This window comes from Stomoxys calcitrans, chromosome 3 (genome assembly GCF_963082655.1).
Source record: "Stomoxys calcitrans chromosome 3, idStoCalc2.1, whole genome shotgun sequence".
NCBI classification, from domain to species: domain Eukaryota; kingdom Metazoa; phylum Arthropoda; class Insecta; order Diptera; family Muscidae; genus Stomoxys; species Stomoxys calcitrans.
This window is the reverse complement of record NC_081554.1, coordinates 73,316,361-73,329,271: the sequence shown is the minus strand read 5'-3', so window position 1 is coordinate 73,329,271 and position 12,911 is coordinate 73,316,361.

Sequence of the window (12,911 nt, the reverse complement as noted above, 5' to 3'; positions counted from 1 at the left end):
TATGACATATGACTGGACCATGCAAGACCCTTTCGGCCCTTCTGCATAGCTCGTTCGGATCCTTACCCCTAAGAAGTATTATAACATTGTCTGCGTAGCAGACAGGTTCAAATCCCTCCTCAGTCAGCATCCTTAATAGGTCATTTATGGTGGTCACTCATAGGAGTAGCTATAAAATGCCCCCCCTTTGGCGTGCCCTGTGCCGCTTTCTCCCTTATATTTATGCCATGGGACACACAATTTTTCCACCTGTTCCACCTGTGCATATGGTTTATCCAGTCTCTAAGAATCGGGTCCACCCGGTACTGGTCTAAGGATTGGATCAGTGTGTCGGTAAGCACATTGTTAAAAGCCCCCTCGATGGCAATGCATACCACCAGGGTGTACGTTTTGGTATCGAAGGATATTTCTATTTTATGCACAACTTCATCGGCAGTCTCCACCGACTGCCCTTCCCTTGACATAGGCATGCTGTTTGTATTGGGTTGCCCAAAAAGTAATTGTGGATTTTTCATATAGTTGGCGTTGACAAATTTTTTCACAGCTTGTGACTCTGTAATTGCATTCTTTCTTCTGTCAGTTATCAGCTGTTACTTTTAGCTTGCTTTAGAAAAAAAGTGTAAAAAAAGTATATTTGATTAAAGTTCATTCTAAGTTTTATTAAAATGCATTTACTTTTTTTTAAAAAATCCGCAATTACTTTTTGGGCAACCCAATATTTGTGCAGTTCGCTGGATGTCCTACTCTTTATCATGGTGTCCACAATACGTTCCATGGTTTTAAGTAGAAAGGACGTAAGGCTTATGGGTCTGTAGGCCTTTGGTATCGCATAACTTGCATAGCCACCGTAGCGCAGAGGTTAGCATGTCCGCCTATGACGCTGAACGCCTGGGTTCGAATCCTGGCGAGATCATCAGAAAAAATTTTCAGCGGTGGTTTTCCCTTCCTAATGCTGGCAACATTTGTGAGGTACTTTGCCATGTAAAACTTCTCTCCAAAGAGGTGTCGCACTGCGGCACGTCGTTCGGACCCGGCTATAAAAAGGAGGCCCCTTATCATTGAGCTTAAACTTGAATCGGCCTGCACTCATTGATTTGTGAGAAGTTTGCCCCTGTTTCCTTCATTGGCAAAATTTGCAATTTGCATTTACTTGCATAGCGGGGCTTGGGTATAAACACCACCCTTGACTCCTGCCAGGCTTTCGGAGTATATGCAATTCCTAGACACGCTGTGAAAATATTGGCCAGATGAGGCGCCAGATAGTAAGTATACCCCATCGTATGGTGGAGGGTATAAAAATACACCGACCTTTGTTACTAGGAACTGACAGGAAATTCTAGATGCTAGGTAGCCCATACCCTCCCATCCTATCAAAGTGCTGTAATAAACCTTTTGGCTGCTATCACCAAATTTCTCAATCCAAGTGAAAGTAAGTAAGTTTGAAAGACTCGAAACATTATACTTGACTAAAAAACTAACATCTGGTATTGACAGGGATTCCTAAAAAGAAAACTTAAACCAGAAACAAAAATTCACAGAACTCCAACAAAAGAAAGGCCCTTAATGCAATTAAATATGACCACAACAAACAAATCATGCAATTTTAACACCATCAGCAAACAAGCAAAATATTTGCTAATAATAGTTAAAACCCAGATTTAAATATTTTATTACATACAAACATAACTTGAAAAACAAAAAGAAGTATGAGAAAATAATTTTTTTTTGTATTACTTTCTTTGCTCACATCGGGAAAATTTCTTCGACAATAGACATTTTGCAGACAAAAGGACATCATACAATGGTTGTGGCAACAAGTGCGTGCAAAGGAGTGAACCCGTAAGACATCCTATATGCATCATGGGAAACAATGAATGCTACATAATCGTATTTTTGACAATTTAGCGCCATCGTTTAATCTGCAAAACCCTATTGAAAGAGAGCATATGAAAGGGCCACAATACATTCCCAAGGATTACCATTAGCCAATCCATTGTGTGTGAACACAACAATAACATAAAGAAAACTGGGAATGTCTATGGATAGCAACCGATCTTGTACTCGCATACAACAAAAGCAGAACTAAAATGTAGAAAATCAAAAAGTCAAAATCAAACTCAAGCACGCCTGCGTACTTTTGTGGGTGCCTTGTCTATTGTCACTATTTTGACATGGACAATTTTTTATATTTGATCGGCTCTTGATCAAGCCTTCGTCAATTTGATGATCATCATCAGGTATAAAGGCCATGTGATTGGGTGTGCTCTGGCATTTGAAGAGAGTATACGAAAATCTAAAAGAATGCTAATCGCTAATTTGTTGTATTGCTGACTTGCAGGGTTGCCAGATGATTTGTTTTAAGAAATCTTACTTAAGTAGGTAGTACGTACCCTGAGAAAATAGAGATCTGATTGTTCATTAGAACGATGATGACAGGTCAATATAAGGACCCATTATACCCAGAACGATATTATATCTGGGGTGATTTTGGACTGGGAACTACCACATTCCAAAACATACGAACAGGCTCATAGATGTTAATGTCATGGTCTCGAAATGTGGACTTAATCACAAGATGGTGTTCATACCAAAGCCCGGCAAGACAAGTTATGCGACACCAAAGACCTACAGGCCTATAAGACTTACGTTTTTTCTACTCAAAACCATGGAACGCATTGTGGATACCATGATAAAGAGTAGGACATTCAGAGAACTGCTTAAATACATACAGCATGCCTATGTCAAGGGGAAGTCCATGGAGATTGCCCTGCACGTGGTTGAGCATAAAATAGAAGACTCCTTCGGTGCCAAGACCTACACATTGGTGGTTTGCATTGACATCGAGGGGCGTTTAATAATGTGCGGACCGACACATTGATCCTTACACCAGTATCGGGTGGACCGGGTTCTTAGAGACTGGATAAACCATATGCTAATCAACAGGTGGATATATTGCGGGACCCATGACATATATATAAGGAAGAAAGTGGCACAGGTTTCGTCACAGGGCATTTTATCGCTACTCCTTTGGGTGATTATCATAAATAACCTATTACGGATGCTGAATGGGTAGGTATTTTGAACCCGAAGTTTTAATACTTCTTAGGGGTAAGAAGGTTGTGCATAAAATAGAAATACCCTTCGATGCCAAGACCTACACATTGGCGATTTGCATTGACATCGAAGGGGCGTCTAATAATGTGCGGACCGACACACTGATCCATTCCTTAGACCAGTATCGGGTGGGCCCGGTCCTTTGAGACTGGATAAACCATATGCTAATGAACAGGTGGATATATTGCGGGACCCATGACATAAATATAAGGGAGAAAGTGGCACCGGTCACGCCACAGGGCTTTTTATCGCTACTCCTTTGGGTGATTACCATAAATAACCTATTACAGATGCTGACTGAGAAGGGATTTTGAACCCGAAGTTATAATTCTTTTTAAGGGTAAGGAGGTTGGTCATAAAATAGAAGGATCCTTCGATGCCCAGACCTACACATTGGCGATTTGCATTGACATCGAAGGGGCGTCTAATAATGTGCGGAGGTTGGTCATAAAATAGAAGAATCCTTCGATGCCCAGACCTACACATTGGCGATTTGTATTGACATCGAAGGGGCGTCTAATAATGTGCGGGCCGACATATTGGTCCAATCCTTACACCAGTATCGGGTGGACCGGGTCCTTAGAGACTGAATAAACCATATGCTAATGAAAAGGTGAATAAATTGCGGGTCCCATGACATAAATATAAGGGAGAAAGTGGCACAGGTTACGCTACAGGGCATTTTATCGCTACTCCTTTAGGTGACCACCATAAATAACCTATTACGGATGCTGACTGAGGAGAGATTTTGAACCCGAAGTTATAATACTTCTTAGGGGTAAGGAGGTTGTGCATAAAATATAATAATCCTTCGATGCCAAGTCCTATACATTGGATGTTTGCATCCAATATATGCGGACCGACATTGATCCTTACACCAGTATCGGGTGGACCGGGTTCTTAGAGACTGGATAAACCATATGCTAATGAATAGATGGATAAAATGCGGGACCCATGACATTAATATATGAGGGAGAAAGTGGCACCGGTCACGCCACAGGGCATTTTATCGCTATTCCTTTGGGTGATTACCATAAATAACCTATTACGGATGCTGACTGAGGTGGGATTTTGAACCCGATATTATAATTCTTCTTAGGGGTAAGAAGGTTGTGCATAAAATAGAAGACTCCTTCGATGCCCAGACCTACACATTGGCGGTTTGCATTGACATCGAGGGGACGTTTAATAATGTGCGGACCGACAAATTGATCCAATCCTTAGAGCAGTATCGGGTGGACCGGGTTCTTAGAGACTGTATAAACCATATGCTAATGAACAGGTGGATATATTGCGGGACCCATGACATAAATATAAGGGAGAAAGTGGCACCGGTCACGCCACAGGGCTTTTTATCGCTACTCCTTTGGGTGATTACCATAAATAACCTATTACGGATGCTGACTGAGGAGGGATTTTGAACCCGAAGTTATAATACTTTTTAAGGGTAAGGAGGTTGGTCATAAAATAGAAGGATCCTTCGATGCCCAGACCTACACATTGGCGGTTTGCATTGACATCGAGGGGACGTTTAATAATGTGCGGACCGACAAATTGATCCAATCCTTTCAGCAGTATCGGGTGGACCGGGTTCTTAGAGACTGGATAAACCATATGCTAATGAAAAGGTGAATAAATTGCGGGTCCCATGACATAAATATAAGGGAGAAGTGGCACAGGTTACGCCACAGGGCATTTTATCGCTACTCCTTTGGGTGACCACCATAAATAACCTATTACGGATGCTGACTGAGGAGAGATTTTGAACCCGATGTTATAATACCTCCTAGGGATAAGGATCCGAAACAGAAGGGCCGAAAAGATTTTGCATATGACAGGGCTAGACCCAGGGATCTCAGTGTTAACCCAGAGAAGACAGAAATATATCTCTTCATGAGGAAGATAAAGGTGGGTCGATTTAACGCACAACGTTTCCTCAATAAAACGATTTCGATATTTGACATGGTCTAATACTTAGGAGAGATCTTGAATAGGAAACTTAATTGGAAGTGTTACTTTCAGTAGCGTACTGAGAAGGCTCACAGATTTTGGGCACTATGTAGACGGGACGTAGGCTCGAAATGGGGCCTGAATCCGAGGATAGTCCACTGGCTCTACAGGAGCGTGATTAGACCAATACTTACTTACGCCTCAGTAGTTTGGTGGACCACTATGGAGAAAAAATGCAACGTAAGGACCATACAACAGGTTCAGAGAAAATGTTGTCTTGGCATAGGCGGAGCGATGAGGTCCACGCCCACTAGGGCACCGAAGTCTATGCTAGATATACGACCCATTGACATACATATTATATGTGAGGCAGCCACTGCGGCTATGAGACTTAAGGCGATGGGAAAATGGATTGAGGATGAGAGCAGCTCATACCATCGATTTTCACGATATGGGGCTTGACTTCTTCAGCTTTTAGAGGGCACAATTCTTATCCGATTTGGATGTAATTTGGCACGTGGTATTTTGGTATCACTTTCAACAACTGTGCTAAGTATGATTCAAATCGGTTCATAACCTGGTATAGCAGTCATATAAACCGATCTGGGATCTTGCCTTTTTGGGCCTCTAGAGGGCGTAGTTATTGTCCAACGACTTCTCCCATGACCTCCAACATACATGTGAAATAGGGTCTGAATCGATCTATAGCTTGATACAGCTCCCATATAAACCGATCTCCCAAATTTTCTTCTTGAGCCCATAAAGGGCGCAATTCTTACTCGAATTGGCTGAAATTTTACACAATGACTTTTACTGTGGTCGCCAACATTCAATTCATTTAAGGTCCGAATCCGACTACAACTTGATATAGCTCCAATAGCATAACAGTTCTTATTCATTATTCTTTGTTTGCCTAAAAAGAGTTGCCGCGCAAAGAACTCGAGAAATGTGATCCATGGTGGTGGGTTCCCAAGATTTGGCCCGGCCGAACTTAGCACGCTTTTACTTCTTTTGTTAATATATACCAAATGCTGTTTAGAAGTTCCAAACTTTTAAATGGATTTAATCAAAACTTTAAAAATTTTAATTTAATATCAGCAACAGTGTTTGCTGATACCAGCAGAATAATGTTTCTGGGTGTACATACGTATGTACTTTCTTCTACAAGATATCTATTATGCTGAGGTTGCAATCATCGGGTATGACTTCGTCTTTCCATATCGCACTAACGAGTTGATGCAAACACCTCATCGGCTTATCGTCTTTGTGCTAAATGCATCAGCCAGCAACCCATCACCTCCTGCTGCCTTGTTGTTCTTCAGTCAGGTTACTACTATGTATACCTTATTCTGACTGAACGGTATACAATCTACACCATCATGAAAAATTGATTCTGTGGTATCCTCGCTGCCGCCACTATCGTATAGCAGAAACTGCAAAACATCTTTTTTCCATATCCTGAGGACATTATCTGTATCTGTTACCAGATTTTGTTTTCTCTTAAAGTTTGTGACTATACCAAAGTCATCAGTTTTATTCTTTGATCGGACTTTTGGTGGTCTAACGACTCACCCATGGTCTAATAAAGACTCACTCATGGTCTACTGTGATACAAATTTTAAACCGATAGTATCGAAATATATCTCTTAAAAATTCACCCCAAAGATATACAATAAAATTATCAGCATTTTTCTTTCAAATGCCATTTCTTTCCATGTTATCTGGCAACAACGTTCTTAACAATATATGTATTGTATAGCTTGTAGTTAAAAGAGAGCATCTCTTCAGTTATTGTTCACCATTTGCGAGGCGTTAACCAATGTTTAGCTAACCTGCAATTATCGCCTAAACCTGGTTTTTGTTCCTCATACTACACTCTCTGTGTCCTTAACGTTTGATAGAGTGGTTGTTGTATTTGTGCATTGTGTTGCATAGAGTTTCTTTAGAATTCACTGAGAGCACTTTGAATATGAGAGCATTTCGGTAGTTGAAACTCTGATGGAATCCTTTGGAGTTGAGCGGCGCGGCAGTCGCGTGGCATTATTGACATGATACAATCGATCACATTTCGAGATCACTCACTGCCGACAGACATCCCCAAAAATATTCGCATGCATCATCTGTGCTTGTGCTCTATTATTTGCTCCCAGATGCCTGCTCTAGTTTTCGTAGACGTTTGGAGAAAATTGCGTGTGAAATGTGCAATCATTTGTATATTTTAGTTATGCTTGGCGTTGCAGTGTCTGTTGTGTGCACAAAGGAATTCCTTGAAAAAAATTCTCTTTCTTTGGAGGTGGAACGATGGAATAGGGATTAGATTTAACTGACTTTTCCATTGCAAAATAGAAGAAATCTTCAAAGACAATTAAAACAAAGTTCAAATTTTAAGTCGAAAATAGCAGCCAAAAGTTCTAAAAGCCTGTTCGTAGAATTGTTGGTTGTTTGCACACCTTGGGAACTTAGATCTTATCTTTGATGTAAGGTGATATTACTTACAGTACCATAAGTACACAGAAAACAAGTAAGAGCGTGCTAAGTTCTGTCGAGTTCTTTGCGCAGTATCTCTTTTTAGGCAAACAAAGAATATTGAATATGGACGAAGGAGTAGGTGGGGCTTTATCAAGTTATAGTCCGATTCGGGACTCAAGAAGCAAAATTGGGAGATCGGTTTATATGGGAGCTGTGTCAAGCTATAGATCGATTCAGACCATATTGCACACGTATATTGAAGGCCATGGGAGAAGCCTTTGTACAAAATCAGTGCCAAATCGGATGAGAATTGCGCTCTCTAGAGGCTCAAGAACTCAAGATTCCAGATCGATTTATATGGCAGCTATATCCGGGTATGGACCGATTTGGACCATACTTCGCATAAATGTTGGAAGTTATACCAAAACACCACGTACAAAATTACAATCGGATAATAATTGCGCCTTCTAAAAGCTCAAGAAGTCAAGACCCAAGATTGGTTTATATCGCAGCTATATCAGGTTATGGACCGTTTTGGACCATACTTCGCACAGTTGTTGGAAGTGATATCAAAACACTATGTGCAACATTTCAGTCACATCGGATAAGAATCCCGTCTTCTAAAAGCTCATCAAGTCAAGACCCAAGATCGGTCTATATGGCAGCTATACCAGGTTATGGACCGATGAAAACACGATATGCAAAATTTCAAGAGAAGAGAAGAGAATTGCCCCCTCTAGAGGCTCAAGAAGTCAAGACCCAAGATCGGTTTATATGGCATATAACAAAACATGGACCGATTTGGCCCATTTGCAATCCCAACAGACCTACACCACTAAGAAGTATTTGTGCAAAATTTCAAGCAGCCAGCTCTACTCCTTCAAAAGTTTGCGTGCTTTCGACAGACAGACGGACGGACAGACGGACGCACATGGCTAATTCGACTTTAAATGTCACGACGATCAAGAATATATATACTTTATGGGGTCTTAGACGCATATTTCGAGGTGTTACAAACAGAATGTCGAAATTAGTATACCCCCATCCTATGGTAGAGGTTATAAAAACAAACTGATCATTGATCATAGCAGACATGGAGTGAGAATAAGAGAGAAAGATTATTCTTAAAAATTATTAACTAAACTGCGTTGATGGATAATATTGGCGATATAAGAACCATCATAAGTCCAAGCTGGAATGGTGGCACCGGGACAGGAGTATCTGTTGAGGAGTTAGGAATTCACATAGCCTTCTGAACGGATGCAGTGTCTTTCAGGCTGAGGATTTTGCAATACGTAGCGCCTGAAATGTGATGCTGGGACATGAGCGGTAACCCTGTGTCATGTGAGGTCGAGGCTTATCGGGAGATGCAAAGGGCGGAAAACGAGGTGACTAAAAAACTGGTCAGGTTTGGATTGCGAAAAGATTCTGCGAGTGCTACGGCAATGGTTGTTGTAACCACATTTGCATATGGAGTTGGCGATCCTCGTCAAGCTCTTATATGCGAGCAAGCTCGTTTCGGTCTATACGACCGATCGCCGCGGGAACATGATAGCCATTTGTTATTTAACGGCGCCAATAACTCGCCTTGTCGAATCGAGCATCATAGGCACTCAGTATTTAAGCAAGTGCCGGTGCCACCCGGCCTCTCACTGAGACTCTCCACTCGCTACCGCTGATTGTCTGGGACTGCATTTGCAGCTACTTCGTATGGAGCATTCCACTATCCGCAACCTGTGGACGCTTAGCTTCTCGAATCCCCTACTACGGCAAAAGCTCAGACTGGTGAAGTTTTCGGGGACGAAGACGTCTTTTCTCCTGGGGCTGAAGAAGGGCGACTTTATGCTGTTGGTGGGAGTGCTGATCGGTCACTTCGATATCAGGTCGCTGACATCACTATAGGCTCGAGGAATTCTGCAGGGTTTGTGAGAAAGAGGATGAGTTGGAGGCGATTGAGCATGTGCTGTGCCAATGCCGCTCGTTGGTGAAAAAAGGCGTAGAATTTTGAGTGAACCTCTTTTCTTCTCTTAGCTCTTTACAGTCCAGGGTGGCTGGTGAAGCGGAATTAAGTTCATGAATTTGTATAGTTTCTGTGCCATGAGGGCTGGCGAACAGTGGGATATTAAAAAAAATGTGAAAATAACTCTTTCTTTTAACTCACGAAATCCTGTGCAAAATCACCAGATCATGTGCAAAATTTCAATGCTCTTGAATGCTCGGGGTTGCATTCGTGGGCATTCAAAATTGGTCACCTCGGCCCTACAAAATTTTGTTCGGGCTGCCAAAAGCGCCCGTCTTGATATTCTAAAACTTGGGTAAACCGAAGTCTTTCGGGTAGACGCAGTCCGAGTTAAGGGAGTGGGCGATGACGAAAATCAGAAAGTTTTTTAAATACTAACTGCAATTTAATAATAGACTAGCTCACCCAAGTACGCACCGCTGTGCCTTCTGTTTTTTATTGGGTCGCCCAAAAAGTAATTGCGGAGTTTTCATATAGTCGGCGTTGACAAATTTTTTCACAGCTTGTGACTCTGTAATTGCATTCTTTCTTCTGTCAGTTATCAGCTGTTAGTTTTAGCTTGCTTTAGAAAAAAAGTAAAAAAAAGTATATTTGATTAAAGTTCATTCTAAGTTTTATTAAAAATGCATTTACTTTCTTTTAAAAAATCCGCAATTACTTTTTGGGCAACCCAATATAATCTAAACTTCTAGGTCTCATGACTTCAAATATACTCCACATTGTTGACATACACAACTTGACAATACCTTTCGGTTGAATACAGTGCATATTTCAAAAAGTTAAGAATGTGCAGCCGCACAGGCACTTAGCCCAAAAGGTTTTTCTTTCATTTTCATTTGTTATTTGTAGGATTCGTACCTCCCATTTTGTTGTTATCGGGTTATATGTCCCTTTACTGGGAATTGAAGGAGGGGCCAGAGCTAGAAACTTGACATTATAAAGCCATATCAGGTGCTTACCATACGTACCGTTTAGAGCTTTTACATGCTGTTACCTTGAATTCGAGCCCCATATTTTCATAGTAAGACTACATGTCCCTTGGTGCCTTTTGGGGTTGAACACTCTGCAAGTTGAACCTACATTTCAAAGTAAAGATCGCGCTCTACTTGCTCTGATAGTTTGTTTAAGGGAGAAGTATGACCCCCAAACATTTGACGTCACATTTTACGCCAGATTCGTTCTGCCTCCCATTCGAGACCCCATAATACCAGATCGCTCTACATGTTGTTTTGGGTTGTTCAGTGGCAGGTCAAAACCTCACAAAACCCCTTCTGATATTGAAATATAAAGTGCACTATTTTCATCGCATGCTCATTTTAAACTATCGGAATATTGCAAGTAAATGCTGGTACTACGTTCTTTTTTACGGAAAATTTTCCGAAAATAGTCCTTTCGGTGGTTTGACTAGGTTACCACATTTGGTTTTTTGGGTTTCTTTGACCAAAATGTTGCCATTTACATATAAAATATAAGGTTTGTTCGCGTTCTTTTCCAGTAAAAATTTGCAGGAGAGTAAGAGCCATTTTACTCTATATAAAAATTTTCAAGCAAAAGTACTCGAACGACTTCCAGTGAAAATTTGCAGACAAACAGCTGATTTTTGTTTTGGTTTGTTTTTTATTTGCTTGCTGTTTTTAAATAAAAAATGCTGGCGATACTTGTGAGATATTTTCCTCAGATAAACGTCAATTTATTGACCCGAGGGTGAAAAGGCTAGAAGGGGAGCCATTCGTATATCCGTGATCTCCGTACCGCTAGTCAGCCACCACAAATAACCGTGCAATCCCATGGCAGCCAGTTATACGTACCGCATTGGCCCGATGAAGTTTTTCAGTGTACAACACACTGCTACAACAACAACAACCATGCACGAAGCTACGAATGTCATCCGTGTTTCCAGATATGTGTTTTTCAATTCAATTCAATTTCAACCAAAACCCACACCTTCGTAATTAATATATAATGAAACACAAAACAATTTAAAAAGAGACAAGAGAGATTTTGTTGTATTTTCACTGTTATAAGTTGAAAAGCCCAACTTTGTCAGCATCTTCCATTTTTATCCAAATAGTGTTTTTGTAATTGCAAGACCAAAAGCGCAACATATTCTTTCACTAACCTTCGTACAGATTGATTAAATTGCTTGCTGTGAAAGAAATATTTATTTCCCTTTCAAGTATACATAGTTACTTATATTTAAAAAATAGTTTCTTTCTAACCAGAGTAAATACATTTGAGAAACATCACTAACACTAAGAAACACTCAGTTACAATTAGAAGTTTGATGATCGCGTTTATTTTACGTAAGAAAATGACTTGCTGCACAGCAACTGTGGTTGCGGTCGCAGTGGGCGTCCTGAAATGTTAATTTTCCCTAAATGAAAAAACAAGTTTTGACGAAACGAACACATTTCGGCAAATTTTTCGGTTTGTTTTTTTACATGGACTTTCAACGCGAAAACCGAATATAGTACCAGCCTTAAATCTAAATCTATACGAACATAGAGCCATACAAAAAGATATTGATGAGACTTGTTACCTTAAAACATATGGGACCCATCACATAATGTAAGCAAAAATACTGCATCCTCTTTCCTTCATTTGTTTTAATTCTCCGCCAACAAGTTTTGACGAAACGAACACATTTCGGCAAATTTTTCGGTTTGTTTTTTTACATGGACTTTCAACGCGAAAACCGAATATAGTACCAGCCTTAAATCTAAATCTATACGAACATAGAGCCATACAAAAAGATATTGATGAGATTTGTTACCTTAAAACATATGGGACCCATCACATAATGTAAGCAAAAATACTGCATCCTCTTTCCTTCATTTGTTTTAATTCTCCGCCAACAATTTCATTCACTAAGTGCATAGTGTAGCCACAAAATTAGTTATTTTGACTCCTTCTAATGTTTACTTCAATGTTTGAATAAATGCTTTGCCAAAGTTGTATTTAACCGTTGCCAACATACTAAACCGCAAACGTCATTATCCATACCCGCAGCATAAGCTACTGACTGACCTTCATGCCAAAGAACACCAAGTAGGGCCACAGGCATCACACCACCACACACCCGCACCAAAATAGTGGCCACTTTTTGCATACTCTTTCTCTCGCACATACCAGTCACCCCTCGCACTCTCACCACAATTATTCCACCTATGGCACACAAAAAGTTGCTGTTTCTGCTTCTTCTTTTATTGAAAATTACTTCCTCGTTTTCATGGATCTTTTTTTTCGGAAAACTAATTTTCATATATATTCTCTGGAAAAATATCTTTCGATTGATGCCAGTTTCATTAAAATCCACTCAGTCGTTTGGCCGTAATATGTACCACAAACTTGCCTTCAT